A 21,397-nucleotide genomic window follows, 5' to 3' on the forward strand; every position below is an offset into this window, starting at 1 on the left:
GTGGCAGGGACAGGAGGAGTGGCATGGAGCACCTGTTGGGGCTGGTGGAGAGGCCGTGTTGCTCCTGGCATTCCTTCCAGAAGGTATGGACGTCCTCTGTCATATACAAAGTACTGAAGTACGTTTGGAAGAGGAGATGCACAAAGAGGCGGGGGAAATAGACTGTGAGGATCTGTGGGCAACAGGGCCCCTGGAGGATCTTCCACATCACCAGAGTTGCCTGCAGAGGACAAAGCAGCCCGAGACAGCGCTCAGTGCCGGGGCGTCCGTGTGGCAGGGCCTGAGCGTGGCAGGGAGAGGCCGGGGGAGACGCAGGGGGAGCAGCGGGCCTGGTGGCCCTGAAGCTGCCCCTAGGCCAGGTTTGTGGCCAGTGCCTGAAGCAGGGAGATGCAGTGGGGGAAGGAGGCAACAGAGCTGCTGGAGAGGCGGCCGGCCTTGCGGTGAGCAAAGGCCAACTCCAGAAACTCACAGTCAGGGAAAAGACAGCCGTCTTGTCCCCATCAGAGGTGCCCAGGTTTTTCTGCGGCCAGCTCCCCACCACATTGATGAGGAGCGGTGTCACTTCCTCTGAAATCCAGGGCGAGAGCAAGATGGTCGTCCACATGGCCATAGCAGCTCTGCGGGGTCAGACACAGCACCGTGGGCTGGGCAGCAGCAGGGAGCTGAGCTGGCCACCAGCTCTGCCTGTGCCCACTGGCCCTGAGCGGCAGCAGCAGCCAGGCAGCCCAGCCCTGTGGGGACAGGCCCCTGAGGGGCAGGCTGGCAGCATGGCAGTGGGCTCGGGGGCCGACTTTGTAGCAAAGGGAGCAGCCAGAGGGCCCTGCAAGTCTGTGTTGCTCACAGCCCTGGGCCGGGCTGTACAGGGTGATGGGCTGGGGAGCCCTGAGGCCTCGGGGCAGCTGGGCCCCATACCTGTCACACGTTGGGGCCACCCGCAGGAGAGTGATGGCCACATCATCGGGCTCTGCCTCGGCCACTTGCATCAGGGCCCAGTCCATCCTGTGCTCAGCAGCCTCATTGGCCATGAGCCACTGGTGGATGTACCTCACCACACCAGGCACCTGGAGAAGGCACAGGGAGACTTGGAATGCTAGCAGAGGGAGTCAGCAATGTGCCCAGCTTCTTCCCCAGACAAGTGTTTCTCTTCCAGCCCACTGCCATGGCCTCAAAAGCTCCAAGTGAGCAGCAGGCGTGGCTTGGGAAAGCCAAGCAATTGCTGGAGGATCAAAGGCTGGCCACAGGCTGCTTACTTGCTCTGGATTGAAAAGAGCCGTCTCTACAAGCAGATCCAGCTGGGCAGCGCTGCTCTGTTCTACCAAGACCTCTGAGGATGCTTTGACCTCAGTGTCCATAGGTCTGGTGTCTCTCTTGCCAATTCTCGTGATGAATTGGTAAAGAAACTGTAGGAGAAGGGCAGGAAGGCAGGGAAGTTGCATGGAGTGCTCCAAGTGCGGTGCTGGGCTGAGCAGTGCCAGCAGGCCCAGCGCAGGTGGGGATGGCTGCAGGTACCTGCGCTGCTCTGCGGAAGCGGCCACGGGCGGTGTCCTGCTCTTGTGTGCCGTCCATGGCTGCATCTGGCAAAGAGCAGCCAGAGCTGAGGGGCTGCGGGAGAGGCCGGAGAGCACAGCCCAGCCCTGCGTTCCCCAGGCAGGGACAGTCCCGGGATGCCCCAGGGGATGCAGCACGGCCACTGCTGCGGGGGCAGCCCCAGCCCCTTTTTTGTGCTGTCCATGGGTGTGTGTCCACAGGACAGTGTGGGATGGGATGAGATGGGATGCAATGGGATGGGATGGGGCTAAGATGGCTGCAGGCACCAGCCCTATGGCCCAGCTCTGCCACTCACCCTCCTCCAGCGGCTGCAACTGCTGCACCTCTTCGGTCTCTGGTGCTGGGGCAGCTCCAGGGCCTTCTTCCTCGACCTCCTCCTCCTCCTCCTCCACCCAGGCCAGCTTGGGCACTCTTGGGGGTCGCTGCTCCCTGTCTTCTTTCGGACTCTCCCATCCTTTACATAGGAACAGCACCAGGGGATGGCATGGCATGCAATGGGATGGGGCCAAGCTGGCAACAGGCACTAGCCCTAAGGCCGAGCTCTGCAACTCACCCTCCTGTGGTGCCTGGAAGTCCTGCACCTCTTCAGACTCCTGTGCCAGGACAGCTCCAGAGCCTTCTTCTTCCTCCTCCTCAAGCCAGGCCAACTTGGGCACTCTTGGGGGTCGCTGCTCCATGGCAGTGACTGGATTTATGGCTGCTTGCAGGAGAGATGGCTCGGAAAAGCTCAGAGTCAGCAAGTCCTGCAGTCGTGCCTGGAAGGCACCTGGCAAGATTGCAAGACAGCGAGTCCTGCACTTGGGTCTTGAGGGCTCCTGCCACAAGGACAGGAGGCTCCTCGACAGGGACTGTGGTCTGGTCTCAAGGGCAGAGACTGCAGGGATGGGCGACACGTCGGAAAAGTTCCGGGTCACCAAGTCCCACGGTCTGCCCTCAAGAGAACCTTAAGAAGGAAGCCTCGGGAAGGCCACAAGTCAGCAAGACCTGTGGTCTGGCCTCGAGGTCACCTGTAGGAATAGTGCTTCAGAAAAGCTCCAGGTCCGACACAAAGGAGTGCGCTGTGCGGGGGCTCCTCACAGCACCGCTCTGGCGCGTCCTGACCCGTCGCGTGCACCGAGCACTGTGGCGTGGCCCTGTCACCGCCAGCTCCTATGTCAGCACGTGTCACAAAGGGCCCTTTGACATCTGCTCCCGTTGCCACCATCCCACGGTGACCGTGCTGCAGCGTGTCACAAAGGGCCCTTGCACACCCTGCCCTCCGCCCTGGGGCCGCCCCCATCCCCCCACCAAGTGGCCCAGCTTGGAAGGAATCCCTTGCCCAAAGTGTCTAAGACAGCCTGACGGGATCTTTAGGAACAGCTTGTTAGAAATGAAATGGAGTCAAATTTATCAATAAGAATTTTATTGAAAACTTTGTAAAATTTACTCATGGAAATGTCTCAGTGTTGAGAGACAGGTGTCTGCTAGGGAGGGCAGGAGCCTCCCTTGGAATGAAAAATGTAGACCCCCTCCCTCCAAATTATGATAATCCTGAAATCAAGGGGCTCTCAGGCAGAGATCTGGGGTTAGGAATGACAGTTATTTACTAGTATTTATAACCAGGCAAACAAACAACAATAACTACAGCGTTAGCAAGAAAACAGAACCAGGGACCCCGTGACAGCTTTCTGGGCTGAGACGGGAAAGGATGGAGGAGAGGCTTTGTTTCACAAACCCCCTCGGGTTGGCAGTCAGTGCTGGTGCTCCTGCAGGGCTCTGAGGAACACTCAGCTGGAACAGCAGGGATGAGCTGAGATCCCGGGCCAGTGGCTGAGGTGGATCAGCAGCTCCGTGGCGGTGGCTGGCACTGCCACACGTCCCGGCAGGACAGGGGGTGCGAGGCCACCAATGAAGAGGGAAGAAGGAGAAGAAGCAGCAGCTCCATCTGGGTGATGGCAAAATTCCCTTCTCCCCACCACAACAGCTCTGTACCCAAAGTGTTCTTCTCCGAAGCTGAAGAAGCCACCAAACTGTCCCCACCCTCCCATTTTCCTGCCCCCTTCCCTCCCTGGGCCCAGCCAAACTCTTTGTTTTTCCTCAAGCAGCCACCAAGTACCCGCAGTTAAGTTTTCCCTGCAAGTCATGAGTAAAAATTCCACAGGCAAGCCAGAACTAAATAGAAAATAAAGGACACCTAACCCCCAACACCTGTAAGTTGTATCTTGAGAGTCAGCCAGGATCTTTGTTTGCCAGAACCACCTCTGAAGTTTAATCAAGGCATTAGTCATCAAAATTATTTTGAAAATTTAAAGATCAAAGTAGCCAAAATACTCAATGTAACTAATTGCTGGGTATGTTCTCAGCTCAGGTTGGGAGGAATGGGGTTCCCTCGGAGGGCTCACCCTGTGGGGTGGCCAAAACTCTGTCAATGGGCTCTGACTTGTAACGGATCCAGTGCAGGGACACTGACAGAAAACTGTGCTGTGGAACACAGGAATGCAATTATCAGTTTTACAGGATTGACTGAGATTTCCCTTCCAGAGAAACCAAGCCATGTTCTAGTTGGAGGCCACAATGTGAAAGGATTTCTGTGCTTTACCATCACAAGCTTACTCATTCTTTTTCCTCACTCTCATTCACGTTAGGAACAATAATTCTGTTGTCCATGGAGCTGGCACCTTTTGAATTCCAGAATAATGTCCCCAAGGTCCTTTGCTGTTCAGCTTTACTGCGCTGTCTGTGGCTAACAAGGCTTGCTGGGGTCCTTTCCCCTTCGGCTGGAGAGGTGCCGGGTCCCAGTCCCTGAGGGACAGCCAGGCTCCTGGCTGGAATTGGTGTGGAAGTCCCTCAGGGTCACATCAGCCTTCACATGGAGCCCCGTGGATCTGAGCATTTTCCAAAGGGGCTGTTGGGGCAAACAGGGAGATTTGGTCTGGCAGGGTCTGTAAAACAATATCCCATCCCATCGACTTGTTCTGGCAGAGAACACTTGGCTGCAGGGACATATTCCCATTGTTCCTGCTCAGGTCTCAGGATTCAAACAATGTTGTCTTTGCCCAGAGCTGTTCCTTCAGCTGGCTTGGGAGGGCCATTTGGCCTCTGGACCCACACTCTGGCTCCTTTATTAGGACTGCTGGGTCCAAACTCTTTTTATCCACAAATGGAGGCAATTTGAAGTGGATATCCTTTCTTCACAATTATTTTTTAAATGGCGATATCAATATTTCTTCTACCTTGTCATGGGGTTGAACAATCAAATCTTGTTCGCTATTGTTTAACAGACTTACTTCAATTTCTCCTTGATAATCTGCATCAATTCCTCCTCCCGTGACATGAACCCTTTGCAAGGCCAAGCTCCAGTGAGCAGTTATCAAACCAAAGTGTCCTGGAGGAATCTGAATTCTTATTCCTGTATTTTAAACTGTCATTTGCTTCTGATTTCTCCTAATGAATTCCAGTGCATGAAGGTCCAGCCCTGCAGCCTCTGGGGTGGCCCTGGCAGGGGCCATCACAGCCAGAACAATTTCCCAGGCAGCCCAAGTCTCACTGTCCATGGCTGTGTTTGCAAATTGGGTGCAGCCGTGCACACCCAGGGGTTTCCATTTCCCAGTGGGCCCATTGTTAAGGGCATGGAGCTCATCTGGGAGATGGGTTCTCCACCGGGACAGGTTCCCATCTCCTCATTTTATCAACTGCTCTTTTAACAATTGTTCAACCAATTCTGTAGCTTGTAGATAGTGTGATACATGAAAAACCCAGCAGTCTTAATCACTGTGTTTTTCACAGGAACAGACAAAGCATTCCACATCACAGCATTGCCAAACCCTATAAAAATTGCCAGTTTTATCCCTTCCTCCGTTATTCCTTGTATACAATTCACAAAGTTTACCATTGATATTTGGGTCTTTGCTAGTCCTTTTTTGTAGGGTATTTTAGTGTTACAGTGAGCAGCCAAAGGTAACAAATTGGAATTGTCAGCATTATTTCACATTATCGATTTTTAGTTATATATATAAATATATATTATTGTGTTGTTATAATTATTGTTGTTATTGCTATTGTTATTATTATTTTACTTGGACAAACAAACCTGAGCTAAAGACTAAAACCTTCTTCTGTCACTCCACGTGGGAGCATTCCGAAAACAATTGTTCCTTCTGTTGGTGCTGTTAACAAAATCCCTCCTTGTCTTCCCAAACCCATGAGTTCTTTTTCTTTTTCCATATGCAATGTTTGGATGCATTTTAAGACATCCAGCGGTTCAGCCTCTTTTAACCGACTGCCCCACTGCTCGCACGGTGCTCCGACCTCAGCCCCACTCCAGAGCCAGCGAACTCTGGGGAGAGCTTCCCTTCTGGGAATTACAGATGGGACTGATTCCTTACATTTACATTTTAAAAGTGACATTTTGTTGTGATCTGGCTAGACTTTGCCAGTTTTGTTTCAGCAGCGGGCAGAGTCAGCACCAAAGGCACAAACACCACCTGAAGGAATCAGTGTCACTTACTGCAGCTCCAAGCAGCAAAAGATGACAAAAGGAGCAGCTCAGCAATGAATCCAATCATCAGTGCCAAAGACTGCCTGCAGGGATTAACAAAGATCCAGCACCAGTTCCCCTCAGACTTTGCCATCCCCAGATCCACCCATCAGCTGGGGAAGCTGTCACAGCCAAGGGCTGGAGAGCCACTCCAGACACTGGGAATTGCTGCAGGTGCCTCCAGCCACAGGTGAGGCTCCAACCCCGCTGTGAGAGAGGGCCCAGCTTTGATAGTGCTGAATAAACAAACTGACAGCACTTCTGGTGTGGAAATATCTGGTTTCATCCTCCTCTTGGGTCCCTACCAAAGCCTGGCCAGGGCTCAAGGAGGAACCAAGGGAGTCAACCCTGACCATACACCCCAAACAAGGCCAGATGTGGGATTTCATGGCCTTGTCTGGCTTCTAAACACAGAAAGGTCAATCCATGTTTCATTGATGAGTGGATACATCTATCACAGCGTTCATGACCATGCATATTTCAGTAATGAGCAGATGGACAGATAACCTTTGGCTGGAAGGTTCATCCAGAGATCACCTTTGGCTCAGGGCCTGTTGTTCAGGCCTCACTCAGGGCCTGTTGTGCAGACCTTGGCACATCAGAAACGAGGTTTAGTGGGGGGCTTGACACTGCTGGGTGACTGGCTGGACTGGATGAGCTCAGAGGTCTTTTCCAGCAGAATGGATTCTATAATACCAGGATTCTATCTGCTGCATTCAGCTAGGTCCATTACTTAGCAGCATTACTTTAGTCCAAAAGCCCCCTCTTGCTCAGCTCTTGTGGCCTGAGGCTTCAGCTCCTTCAGCTCCTGGTGCTGAGCTGCTCAAGCTGAAGGAGACAACTGGGAGAGAAGAATAAGTTCATCCAATTCCTTCTGGGACATGGAGAGGGGAAATGTGAAAACAGGAGCATTGTTTGGTGTGGCCTCCTCTCTGCTCTTCACACTTTCAGTGCTTTGAACCAGCCAAGAGCTTTCTCCAGGATTCAATGAAGCAGCTGTTCCTGCTCCCAGCTCTGGCTCTTCCCAGTCTCTGACCTTGACTGGTTTTGTCCCTCTTGCTGTGCCCTCTGTTCCCCCAGGGGGCTGCCCCAGACTGAGGGATCAGATGCAGGCACTGCTGCTGCTCCCTCGGGACCAGCCCCAGTTTGGTTGTTGCTGTCAGTGGCAGCAGAAGCCGTGGCTGGAGCAGCGGGTGCTGACAGTGCCCCAAGGCCTGGGGCTGGAGGGGTCCCTGGGCTGGGGCTGGGAGGGAGCTGCCCCTTGTTCTCCCTCTGCCTCCCGCAGAGCTGGGCCGGGCACAAGTGGGGCAGCAGAGCCAACAGGGAGCCTGCGAGTCTCTTGCAGCCGTGCCTGCTCAGAGTTTGGCCTTGGAGCTTCAGGTGGGCAAAGGCAGCTGCTCTGCTCCCTCTGCGTGTGCCCGTGTTCAGCACTGCTGCTCCATCAGTCTGTGCCCAGCAACGGGGAAAAGCCTCAGCCCTGCAGGGACAGGAGCTGCCGGGCTCTGCCTGAGCAGCTCAGCCAGCGGGAAGGGAGCTGCTCCACACGGGAACCAGGAGCAAAGGACATGCCTTTTCTAGGACATGTTTTCTGTAAAAAAAACCAACAAAAACAACAAAAGCAAACAAAAAAACCCCGAAAAAAATATGAAAGATAAAAATTACCCCCAAGTGTGTAGTGAAAAATCTTCTATAACACTGGAGTAAGAAAGAGGTAACTGATCTTTTGAAAAAGAGAACTCAGCTTTGATTTTAGTTCCTTAGTTTGTTCACGTGCTAGTGAAAAGGATCCATTAGCTGCCTTCCTGGAGAGATTTTATGGATGTTTTCCAATATTAAGGTATTTTACACTGCAGTTAAAGGAATAGAAAATTGAAATACATGTTCTTCATGACTGTGTCTTGAGTGTAAAAATTTGCAGTTTGAAACTTGGACCTAAATGATGAGTTTGGCGGGAGAAATGCAGCACTCAATATGAATGATCAGCAAGTCTCATTTATTGGTAACTCTGCAACCACTTATATAGCATCAATAATTAGGCTCATACATAGTGCAAAAGCAAGCTCATTCTTGGATATTTTTATTAAAGGTCAACTCCACCTAATTCCACATTCCTGTGATCGCTCATCTATGCTGAATTCACATTCTTCTGATCACAGCATCCTGTTCTCAGTTAACAGTTATCACTAAGGCCTTCCTGACCTTGCAACATCTCACACCAACTGTACTCTATTGTCTCATTCTTTCCCAGCTAACTGCTGCATGGGAACATGACCTTTGCTCTCTAGCCATTCCTCTACAATATCCCACAAAATTCTAGAGAAATTCCACAAAATTCCAGAAAAATCCCACAAAATTCCCTAAATTTTCTCAAAACCCAACCAAATTCCTGCAACATCTCACAAAATCTCCAGCAATTTCCACAAAATCTAGTAAAAATCCCGCAAAATTCTTCAAGTCTCCTCCAAATCCCACAAAAATCCCACAAAATTCCAGAAACATCCCACAAAATCTCCTCAATATCCCACAAAATTCTGGAAAAGCCCCACAAAATCGCAGGAAAATGAGACAAAATTCCCTAAATCTTCTCAAAGCACTACAAAATTCCACAGACATCTCACAAAATTCAAGAAAATACCCTCAAAATTCGTCAAGTCTCTTCCAAATCCCACTAAATTCGAGAGAAATCCTCAAAATTCCGGAATTGCCACAAAATTCCTTAAATCTTCTCAAAACCTTACCAAATTCCTGCAACATCGCACAAAATCTCCACGAATGTCCCCCAAATGCAAGAAAAATCCCACAAAAATCACTAAAGTTCCTCAATATCTCATAAAATTCCAGAACCATCTCACAAAATCTCCACAAATTTCCACAAAATCTAAGAAAATTCCCTCAAAATTCTTCGTCTCCCCCAAATCCCAAAAACATCCCACAAACATCCCACAAAATCTCCTCAATATCAGAAAAAATTCTAGAAATATTCCACAAAATTCCAGAAAAATCCCACAAAATTCCCCAAATCTTCTCAAAACCCAACCAAATTCCTGCAACATCTCACAAAAGCTCCACCAATTTCCACAAAATCGAGGAAAAATCCCTCAAAATTCTTCAAGTCTCCTCCAAATCCCACAAAATTCTGGAAAAGCCCCACACAATTCCCTCAATCTTCTCAAAACCCGACCAAATTCCTGCAACATCCCACAAAATCTCCACAAATGTCCCCAAAATTCAAGAAAAATCCCTCAGAATTCTTCAAGTCCCCTCAAAATCCCACAAATACGCCACAAACATCCCACAAAATCCCTCAAAATCTACTCAATCAATATCCCACAAAATACTAGGGAAATTCCACAAAATTCCAGAAAAATCCCACAAAATTCCCCAAATCTTCTCAAAACACTAGAAAGTTCCACAGACATCTCACAAAATCTCCACAAAATTCCACAAAATATAAGAAAATTCCCTCAGAATTCTTCAAGTCTCCTCCAAATCCCACAAAATTCAGGAAAAGCCCCACACAATTCCCTAAATCTTCTCTAAACCCTACCAAATTCCTGCAAATCCCACAAAATCTCCACGAATGTCCACAAAATTCAAGAAAAATCCCACAAAAATCACTAAATTTCCGCAATATCCCACAAAATTCCAGAACCATTTCACAAAATCTCCAAAAATTTCCACAAAATTCAATAAAACTCCCACAAAATTCTTGAAAGACCACCAAAATTCCAGAAAAAAATCCCACACAATTTCCCAAATCTTCTGAAAGCATTTCCACAAAATTCCACAGACATCTCACAAAATCCCCACAAATTTTCACATGATCTAAGCAAATTCCCACAAAATTCTTCAGGTCTCCTCCAAATCCCACAAAATTCTGGAAAAGCCCCACACAATTCCCTCAATCTTCTCAAAACCCTACCAAATTCCGGCAACATCCCACAAAATCTCCACGAATGTCCAAAAACTAAAAAAAATCCCACAAAAATCACTAGATTTCCTCAATATCCCACAAAAATCCAGAACCATCTAACAAAATCTCAACAAATTTCCACAGAATTCAAGAAAACTTCCACAAAATTCTTGAAAGCCCCTCAAAATTCCAGAATAAATCCCACAAAATTCCCCAAATCTTCTCAAAGCATTTCCACAAAATTCCAGAGACATCTCGCAAAATCTACACAAATGTCCACAAAATCTAAGAAAAATCCCTCAAAATTCTTCAACTCTCCTCTAAATTCCAAGAAATTCAAGAGAAATCCTCAAAATCCCAGGAAAATGTTACGAAATTGCTTCAATCTTCTCAAAACCCTACCAAACTCGAGCAACATCCCACAAAATCTCCTCGAATGTCCAAAAATTCAAAAAAATCCCACAAAAATCACTTGATAAATCTCCACCAATTTCCACAAAATTCAAGAAAACTCCCACAAAATTCTTGAAAGCCCCTCAAATTTCCGGAAAAATCACACAAAATTCCCCAAATCTTCTCAAAGCATTCCGAAATTCCACAGACATCTCACAAAATCTCCACAAAATTCCAAAAAATTCAAGAAAAATCCCTCAAAATTCTTCAAGTCTCCTCCAAATTCCAAGAAATTCAAGAGAAAACCTCAAAATCCCAGGAAAATGTTACAAAATTCTTTCAATCTTCTCAAAACCCAACCAAATTCCTGCAACATATCACAAAATCCCCGCAAATTTCCACATTATCTAAGAAAATTCCCTCAGAATTCTTCAAGTCTGCTCAAATTCCCAAAAAATTCTGGAAAAGCCCCACACAATTCCCTCAATCTTCTCAAAACCCAACCAAATTCCCGCAACATGCCACAAAATCTCCACGAATGTCAAAAAATTCAAGAAAAATCCTACAAAAATCACTAGATTTCCTCAATATCCCACAAAAATCCAGAACCATCTCACAAAATCTCAACAAATTTCCGCAAAACTCAAGAAAACTCCCACAAAATTCTTGAAAGCCCCTCAAAATGCCACCAACATCACACAAAATCTCCTCAATATCCCACAGAATTCGAGGGAAATTCCACAAAATTCCAGGAAAATCCCACAAAATTCCCTAAATCTTCTCAAAACACAACCAAATTCCTGCAACATCTCACAAAATCTCCACCAATTTCCACAAAATCTAGGAAAAATCCTGCAAAATTCTTCAAGTCTCCTCCAAATCCCACAAAATTCTGGAAAAGCCCCACAGAATTCCCTCAATCTTCTCAAAACCCTACCAAATTCCGGCAACATCTCACAAAATCTCCACGAAAGTCCCCAAAATTCAAGAAAAATCCCACAAAAATCACTAGATTTCCTCAATATCCCACAAAAATCCAGAACCATCTCACAAAAATCTCAACAAATTTCCACAAAATTTAAGAAAACTCTCACAAAATTCTTGAAAGCCCCTCAAAATTCCAGAAAAAAATCCCACAAAATTCCCCAAATCTTCTCAAAACATTAGAAAATTCCAGAGACATCTCACAAAATCCCCACAAAATTCCATATTATCTAAGAAAATCCCCTCAAAATTCTTCAAGTCTCCTCAAAATCTTACAAATATGCCACAAACAGCCCACAAAATCCCACAAAATCTACTTAATATCCCACAAAATTCTAGGGAAATTCCGCAAATTTCCACAAAATCCCACAAAATTCTCTAAATCTTCTCAAAACATTAGAAAATTCCACAGACATCTCACAAAATCCCCACAAAATTCAACATTATCTAAGAAAATTCCCTCAAAATTCTTCAAGTCTCCTCCAAATCCCACAAAATTCTGGAAAAGCCCCACACAATTCCCTCAATCTTCTCAAATCCCTGCCAAATTCCTGCAACATCCCACAAAATCTCCACGAATGTCCCCAAAATTCAAGAAAAATCCCACAAAAATCACTAGATTTCCTCAATATCCCACAAAAATCCAGAACTATCTCACAAAATCTCCACAAATTTCCAGAAAATTCAAGAAAAATCCCTCAAAATTCTTCAAGTCTCCTCCAAATTCCAAGAAATTCAAGAGAAATCCTCAAAATCCCAGGAAAATGTTACCAAATTCCTTCAATCTTCTCAAAACCCAACTACATTCCTGCAAGATCTCAAAAACTCTCCACCAATTTCCATAAAATCTTGGAAAAATCTGGCAAAAATCTTCAAGTCTCCTCCAAATCTCAAAAAAATCTGGAAAAACCCCACACAATTCCCTAAATCTTCTCAAAACCCTACCAAATTCCTGCAACATCCCACAAAATCTCCACGAATCTCCCCAAAATTCAAGAAAAATCCCACAAAAATCAGTAGATAAATCTCCACCAATTTCCACAAAATTCAAGAAAACTCCCACAAAATTCTTGAAAGCCCCTCAAATTTCCGGAAAAACCCCACAAAATTCCCCAAATCTTCTCAAAGCATTATAAAATTCCACAGACATCTCACAAAATCTCCACAAATGTCCACAAAATTCAATAAAAATCTCTCAAAATTCTTCAAGTCTCCTCCAAATTCCAAGAAATTCAAGAGAAAACCTCAAAATCCCAGGAAAATGTTACAAAATTCTTTCAATCTTCTCAAAACCCAACTACATTCCTGCAACATCTCACAAAATCCCCGCAAATTTCCACATTATCTAAGAAAATTCCCTCAGAATTCTTCTAGTCTGCTCAAAATCCCAAAAAATTCTGGAAAAGCTCCACACAATTCCCTCAATCTTCGCAAAACCCTACCAAATTCCCGCAACATGCCACAAAATCTCCACGAATGTCAAAAAATTCAAGAAAAATCCTACAAAAATCACTAGATTTCCTCAATATCCCACAAAAATCCAGAACCATCTCACAAAATCTCAACAAATTTCCACAAAACTCAAGAAAACTCCCACAAAATTCTTGAAAGCACCTCAAAATGCCACCAACATCACACAAAATCTCCTCAATATACCACAGAATTCGAGGGAAATTCCACAAAATTCCAGAAAAATCCCACAAAATTCCCTAAATCTTCTCAAAACACAACCAAATTCCTGCAACATCCCACAAAATCTCCATGACTGTCCCCAAAATTCAAGAAAAATCCCACAAAAATCACTAGATTTCCTCAATATCCCACAAAAATCCAGAACCATCTCAGAAAATCTCCACCAATTTCCACAAAATTCAAGAAAACTCCCGCAAAATTCTTGAAAGCCCATCAAAATTCCAGAAAAATCCCACAAAATTCCCTAAATTTTCTCAAAACATTACAAAATTCCACAGACATCACACAAAATCCCCACCAAATTACGCAAAATCTAAGAAAATATCCTCAAAATTCTTCAAGTCTCCTCCAAATCCCACAAAATTCTGGAAAAGCTCACACAATTCCCTCAATCTTCTCAAAACCCGGCCAAATTCCTGCAACATCCCACAAAATCTCCACGAATGTCCCCAAAATTCAAGAAAAATCCCTCAGAATTCTTCAAGTCCCCTCAAAATCCCACAAATACGCCACAAACATCCCACAAAATCCCTCAAAATCTACTCAATATCCCAAAAAATACTAGGGAAGTTCCACAAAATTCCAGAAAAATCCCACAAAATTCCCTAAATCTTCTCAAAACATTACAAAATTCCTGCAACATCTCACAAAATCCCCACAAAATTCCACAAAATCTAAGAAAATTCCCTCAAAATTCTTCAAGTCTCCTGCAACATCCCACAAAATTCTGGAAAAGCCCCACACAATTCCCTCAATCTTCTCAAAACCCAACCAAATTCCTGCAGCATCCCACAAAATCTCAACAAATTTCCACAAAATTCAAGAAAACTGCCACAAAATTCTTGAAAGCCCCTCAAAATTCCAGAAAAAAATTCCCACAAAATTCCCCAAATCTTCTCAAAGCATTACAAAATTAAACAGACATCTCACAAAATCTACACAAATGTCCACAAAATTCAAGAAAAATCCCTCAAAATTCTTCAAGTCTCCTCCAAATTCCAAGAAATTCAAGAGAAATCCTCAAAATCCCAGGAAAATGTTACCAAATTCCTTCAATCTTCTCAAAACCCAACTACATTCCTGCAACATCTCAAAAACTCTCCACCAATTTAAACAAAATCTAGGAAAAATCTGGCAAAAATCTTCAAGTCTCCTCTAAATCTCAAAAAAATCTGGAAAAACCCCACACAATTCCTTAAATCTTCTCAAAAACCTACCAAATTCCTGCAACATCCCACAAAATCTCCACGAATGTCCAAAAATTCAAAAAAATCCCACAAAAAACACTACATTTCCTCAATAACCCACAAAAATCCAGAACCATCTCACAAAATCTCCACCAATTTCCACAAAATTCAAGAAAACTCCCACAAAATTTTTGAAAGCCCCTCAAAATTCCAGAAAAAAATCCCACAAAATTCCCCAGATCTTCTCAAAGCATTACAAAATTCCACAGACATCTCAAAAACTCTCCAAACATTTCCACAAAAGTTACGAAAATTCCATCAAAATTCTTCAGGTCTCCACCAAATCCCAAAATATTCTAGAAAAGCCCCACACAATTCCCTAAATTTTCTCAAAACCCAACCAAATTCCTGCAGCATCTCACAAAATCTCCAACAATTTCCAAAAAAAACCTAAGAAAAATGCCCCAAAATTCTTCAAGTCTCCTCCAAATCCCACAAAAATCCCACAAAATTCCAGAAACATCCCACAAAATCTCCTCAATATCACAGAAAATTCTAGAGAAAGTCCACAAAATTGCAGAAAAATGCCACAAAATTCCCTAAATCTTCTCCAAACATTACAAAATTCCAGAGACGTCTCACAAAATCTCCACCAATTTCCTCAAAATCTAGGAAAAATCCCATAAATTCTTCAACTCTCCACCAAATCCCACAAAAATCCCACAAAATTCCAGAAACATCCCACAAAATCTCCTCAATATCAAAGAAAATTATGGAAAAGCCCCACAGAATTACAGAAAAATGCCACAAACTTCCCTAAATCTTCTCAAAACATTACAAAATTCCAGAGACGTCCCACAAACTCTCCACCAATTTCCATATTATCTAAGAAAAATCCCTCAAAATTCTTCAAGTCTCCTCCAAATCCCACAAAATTCTGGAAAAGCCCCACACAATTCCCTCAATCTTCTCAAATTTCTACCAAATTCCTGCAACATCTCACAAAATCTCCACAAATGTCCACAAAATGCAAGAAAAATCCCTCAAAAATCATTAAATTTCCACAATATCCCACAAAATTCCATAACCGTCTCACAAAATCTCAACAAATTTCCACAAAATTCAAGAAAACACCCACAAAATTCTTGAAAGACTCTCAAAATTCCAGAAAAATCCCACACAATTCCCACAATCTTCTCGAAACATTACAAAATTCCAGACATCTCAAAAAATCTCCACACATTTCCACAAAATCTACGAAAATTCCCTCAAAATTCTTCAGGTCTCCACCAATTTCCACAAAATTCAAGAAAACTGCCACAAAATTCTTCAAAAGCTCCTCAAAATTCTAAAAAAATCCCACAAAATTCCCTAAACCTTCTCAAAACATTACAAAATTCCACAGACATCTCACAAAATGTCCACAGATTTCCACAAAATCTAAGAAAATTGCCTCAAAATTCTTCAAGTCTCCTCCAAATTCCAAGAAATTCAAGAGAAATCCTCAAAATTCCAGGAAAATGTTACAAAATTCCTTCAATCTTCTCAAAACCCTACCAAACTCCAGCCACATCCCACAAAATGTCCACAAATGTCCACAAAATTCAAGAAAAATCCCACAAAATTCTTCATGTCTCCTCAAAATTTCCACAAACATCCCACAACATCCCACAAAATTGCAGAAAAATCTCACAAAATTCCACAAATTTACTCAAAACCCAACCATATCAATATCCCACAAAATCTCCACAAATGTCCAGAAAATCTAAAAAAATTCCCCCATAATTCGTCAAGTCTCCTCAAAATCCCACAAACATCCCACAAAGTCCCACAAAATCTCCTCAATATCCCACAAAATTCTAGAGGAATTCCACAAAATTCCAGCAACATCCCACAAAATTCCCTCAATCTTCTCAAAATCCAACCAAATTCCTGCAACATCTCACAAAATCTCCAACAATTTCCACAAGATCTAGGAAAAATCCCTCAAAATTCACTGAATTTCCTCAATATCCCACAAAATTCCAGAACCATCTCACAAAATCTCAACAAATTTCCACAGAATTCAAGAAAACTCCCACAAAATTCTTGAAAGCCCCTCAAAATTCCAGAAAAATCCCACACAATTCCCACAATCTTCTCAAAACATTACAAAATTCCACAGACATCTCAAAAAATCTCAACAAATTTCCACAAAATCTACGAAAATTCCCTCAGAATTCTTCAGGTCTCCACCAAATCCCAAACTATTCTGGAAAAGCCCCACACAATTCCCTAAATTTTCTCAAAACCCAACCAAATTCCTGCAACATCTCACAAAATCTCCAACAATTTCCAAAAAAAACTAAGAAAAATCCCCCAAAATTCTTCAAGTCTCCTCCAAATCCCACAAACTTCCCACACAATTCCAGAAAAATCCCACAAAATTCTCTAAATTTTCTCAAAACCCTACCAAATTCCTGCAAGATGTCACAAAATCTCCACCAATTTCCACAAAATCTAGGAAAAATCCCTCAAAATTCCTCAAGTCTCCTCCAAATCCCACAAAAATCCCACAAAATTCCAGAAACATCCCACAAAATCTCCTCAATATCACAGAAAATTCTAGAGAAAGTCCACAAAATTGCAGAAAAATGCCACAAAATTCCCTAAATCTTCTCCAAACATTACAAAATTCCAGAGACGTCTCACAAAATCTCCACCAATTTCCTCAAAATCTAGGAAAAATCCCTCAAAATTCTTCAAGTCTCCTCCAAATCCCACAAAATTCTGGAAAAGCCCCACACAATTCCCTAAATCTTCTCAAAACCCAACCAAATTCCTGCAACATCCCACAAAATCTACACGAATGTCCACAGAAATGCCCAAAAAATCCCCAAATTTCTTCAATATCCCACAAATTTCCAGAACCATCTCACAAAATCTCAACAAATTCCCACAAAATTCAAGAAAACTCTCACAAAATTCTTCAAGTCTCCTCCAAATCCCACAAACATCCCACAAAATCCCACAAAATCTCCTCAATATCCCACAAAATTCTACAGAAATTCCACAAAATTCCACGAAAATCCCACAAAATTCCATCCATCTTCTCAAAACCCAACCAGATTCCTGCAACATCTCACAAAATATCCACCAATTTCCAAAAAAATCTAGGAAAAATCCCATAAATTCTTCAACTCTCCACCAAATCCCACAAAAATCCCACAAAATTCCAGAAACATCCCACAAAATCTCCTCAATATCACAGAAAATTATGGAAAAGCCCCACAGAATTACAGAAAAATGCCACAAACTTCCCTAAATCTTCTCAAAACATTACAAAATTCCAGAGACGTCCCACAAACTCTCCACCAATTTCCATATTATCTAAGAAAAATCCCTCAAAATTCTTCAAGTCTCCTCCAAATCCCACAAAATTCTGGAAAAGCCCCTCACAATTCCCTCAATCTTCTCAAATTTCTACCAAATTCCTGCAACATCTCACAAAATCTCCACAAATGTCCACAAAATTCAAGAAAAATCCCTCAAAAATCATTAAATTTCCACAATATCCCACAAAATTCCATAACCGTCTCACAAAATCTCAACAAATTTCCACAAAATTCAAGAAAACACCCACAAAATTCTTGAAAGACTCTCAAAATTCCAGAAAAATCCCACACAATTCCCACAATCTTCTCGAAACATTACAAAATTCCAGACATCTCAAAAAATCTCCACACATTTCCACAAAATCTACGAAAATTCCCTCAAAATTCTTCAGGTCTCCACCAATTTCCACAAAATTCAAGAAATCTGCCACAAAATTCTTCAAAAGCTCCTCAAAATTCTAAAAAAATCCCACAAAATTCCCTAAACCTTCTCAAAACATTACAAAATTCCACAGACATCTCACAAAATGTCCACAGATTTCCACAAAATCTAAGAAAATTGCCTCAAAATTCTTCAAGTCTCCTCCAAATTCCAAGAAATTCAAGAGAAATCCTCAAAATTCCAGGAAAATGTTACAAAATTCCTTCAATCTTCTCAAAACCCTACCAAACTCCAGCCACATCCCACAAAATGTCCACAAATGTCCACAAAATTCAAGAAAAATCCCACAAAATACTTCATGTCTCCTCAAAATTCCACAAACATCCCACAACATCCCACAAAATTGCAGAAAAATCTCACAAAATTCCACAAATTTACTCAAAACCCAACCATATTCCTGCAATATCCCACAAAATCTCCACAAATGTCCAGAAAATCTAAAAAAATTCCCCCATAATTCGTCAAGTCTCCTCAAAATCCCACAAACATCCCACAAAGTCCCACAAAATCTCCTCAATATCCCACAAAATTCTAGAGGAATTCCACAAAATTCCAGCAACATCCCACAAAATTCCCTCAATCTTCTCAAAATCCAACCAAATTCCTGCAACATCTCACAAAATCTCCAACAATTTCCACAAGATCTAGGAAAAATCCCTCAAAATTCACTGAATTTCCTCAATATCCCACAAAATTCCAGAACCATCTCACAAAATCTCAACAAATTTCCACAGAATTCAAGAAAACTCCCACAAAATTCTTGAAAGCCCCTCAAAATTCCAGAAAAAAAACCCACACAATTCCCTGAGTCTTCTCAAAACATTACAAAATTCCGCAGACATCTCAAAAAATCTCCACACATTTCCACAAAATCTACGAAAATTCCCTCAAAATTCTTCAGGTCTCCACCAATTTCCACAAAATTCAAGAAAACTGCCACAAAATTCTTCAAAAGCTCCTCAAAATTCTAAAAAAATCCCACAAAATTCCCTAAACCTTCTCAAAACATTACAAAATTCCACAGACATCTCACAAAATGTCCACAGATTTCCACAAAATCTAAGAAAATTGCCTCAAAATTCTTCAAGTCTCCTCCAAATTCCAAGAAATTCAAGAGAAATCCTCAAAATTCCAGGAAAATGTTACAAAATTCCTTCAATCTTCTCAAAACCCTACCAAACTCCAGCCACATCCCACAAAATGTCCACAAATGTCCACAAAATTCAAGAAAAATCCCACAAAATTCTTCATGTCTCCTCAAAATTTCCACAAACATCCCACAACATCCCACAAAATTGCAGAAAAATCTCACAAAATTCCACAAATTTACTCAAAACCCAACCATATCAATATCCCACAAAATCTCCACAAATGTCCAGAAAATCTAAAAAAATTCCCCCATAATTCGTCAAGTCTCCTCAAAATCCCACAAACATCCCACAAAGTCCCACAAAATCTCCTCAATATCCCACAAAATTCTAGAGGAATTCCACAAAATTCCAGCAACATCCCACAAAATTCCCTCAATCTTCTCAAAATCCAACCAAATTCCTGCAACATCTCACAAAATCTCCAACAATTTCCACAAGATCTAGGAAAAATCCCTCAAAATTCACTGAATTTCCTCAATATCCCACAAAATTCCAGAACCATCTCACAAAATCTCAACAAATTTCCACAGAATTCAAGAAAACTCCCACAAAATTCTTGAAAGCCCCTCAAAATTCCAGAAAAATCCCACACAATTCCCACAATCTTCTCAAAACATTACAAAATTCCACAGACATCTCAAAAAATCTCAACAAATTTCCACAAAATCTACGAAAATTCCCTCAGAATTCTTCAGGTCTCCACCAAATCCCAAACTATTCTGGAAAAGCCCCACACAATTCCCTAAATTTTCTCAAAACCCAACCAAATTCCTGCAACATCTCACAAAATCTCCAACAATTTCCAAAAAAAACTAAGAAAAATCCCCCAAAATTCTTCAAGTCTCCTCCAAATCCCACAAACTTCCCACACAATTCCAGAAAAATCCCACAAAATTCTCTAAATTTTCTCAAAACCCTACCAAATTCCTGCAAGATGTCACAAAATCTCCACCAATTTCCACAAAATCTAGGAAAAATCCCTCAAAATTCCTCAAGTCTCCTCCAAATCCCACAAAAATCCCACAAAATTCCAGAAACATCCCACAAAATCTCCTCAATATCACAGAAAATTCTAGAGAAAGTCCACAAAATTGCAGAAAAATGCCACAAAATTCCCTAAATCTTCTCCAAACATTACAAAATTCCAGAGACGTCTCACAAAATCTCCACCAATTTCCTCAAAATCTAGGAAAAATCCCTCAAAATTCTTCAAGTCTCCTCCAAATCCCACAAAATTCTGGAAAAGCCCCACACAATTCCCTAAATCTTCTCAAAACCCAACCAAATTCCTGCAACATCCCACAAAATCTACACGAATGTCCACAGAAATGCCCAAAAAATCCCCAAATTTCTTCAATATCCCACAAATTTCCAGAACCATCTCACAAAATCTCAACAAATTCCCACAAAATTCAAGAAAACTCTCACAAAATTCTTCAAGTCTCCTCCAAATCCCACAAACATCCCACAAAATCCCACAAAATCTCCTCAATATCCCACAAAATTCTACAGAAATTCCACAAAATTCCACGAAAATCCCACAAAATTCCATCCATCTTCTCAAAACCCAACCAGATTCCTGCAACATCTCACAAAATATCCACCAATTTCCAAAAAAATCTAGGAAAAATCCCATAAATTCTTCCACTCTCCACCAAATCCCACAAAAATCCCACAAAATTCCAGAAACATCCCACAAAATCTCCTCAATATCACAGAAAATTATGGAAAAGCCCCACAGAATTACAGAAAAATGCCACAAACTTCCCTAAATCTTCTCAAAACATTACAAAATTCCAGAGACGTCCCACAAACTCTCCACCAATTTCCATATTATCTAAGAAAAATCCCTCAAAATTCTTCAAGTCTCCTCCAAATCCCACAAAATTCTGGAAAAGCCCCTCACAATTCCCTCAATCTTCTCAAATTTCTACCAAATTCCTGCAACATCTCACAAAATCTCCACAAATGTCCACAAAATTCAAGAAAAATCCCTCAAAAATCATTAAATTTCCACAATATCCCACAAAATTCCATAACCGTCTCACAAAATCTCAACAAATTTCCACAAAATTCAAGAAAACACCCACAAAATTCTTGAAAGCCTCTCAAAATTCCAGAAAAATCCCACACAATTCCCACAATCTTCTCGAAACATTACAAAATTCCAGACATCTCAAAAAATCTCCACACATTT

The 21,397-nt window shown here is 42.5% G+C and overlaps 1 protein-coding gene across 1 annotated transcript in view; it reads left to right on the forward strand.

The window, feature by feature from the left end:
• The window catches only part of LOC147646263 (uncharacterized), a 239,963-nt gene that overhangs the window by 117,314 nt on the left and 101,252 nt on the right, over positions 1-21,397 (forward strand). The gene's annotated exons all lie outside the window — the stretch shown is intronic.

Source organism: Cyanistes caeruleus, unplaced genomic scaffold (genome assembly GCF_971803275.1).
Source record: "Cyanistes caeruleus unplaced genomic scaffold, bCyaCae1.hap1.1 HAP1_SCAFFOLD_105, whole genome shotgun sequence".
NCBI classification, from domain to species: Eukaryota; Metazoa; Chordata; class Aves; order Passeriformes; family Paridae; genus Cyanistes; species Cyanistes caeruleus.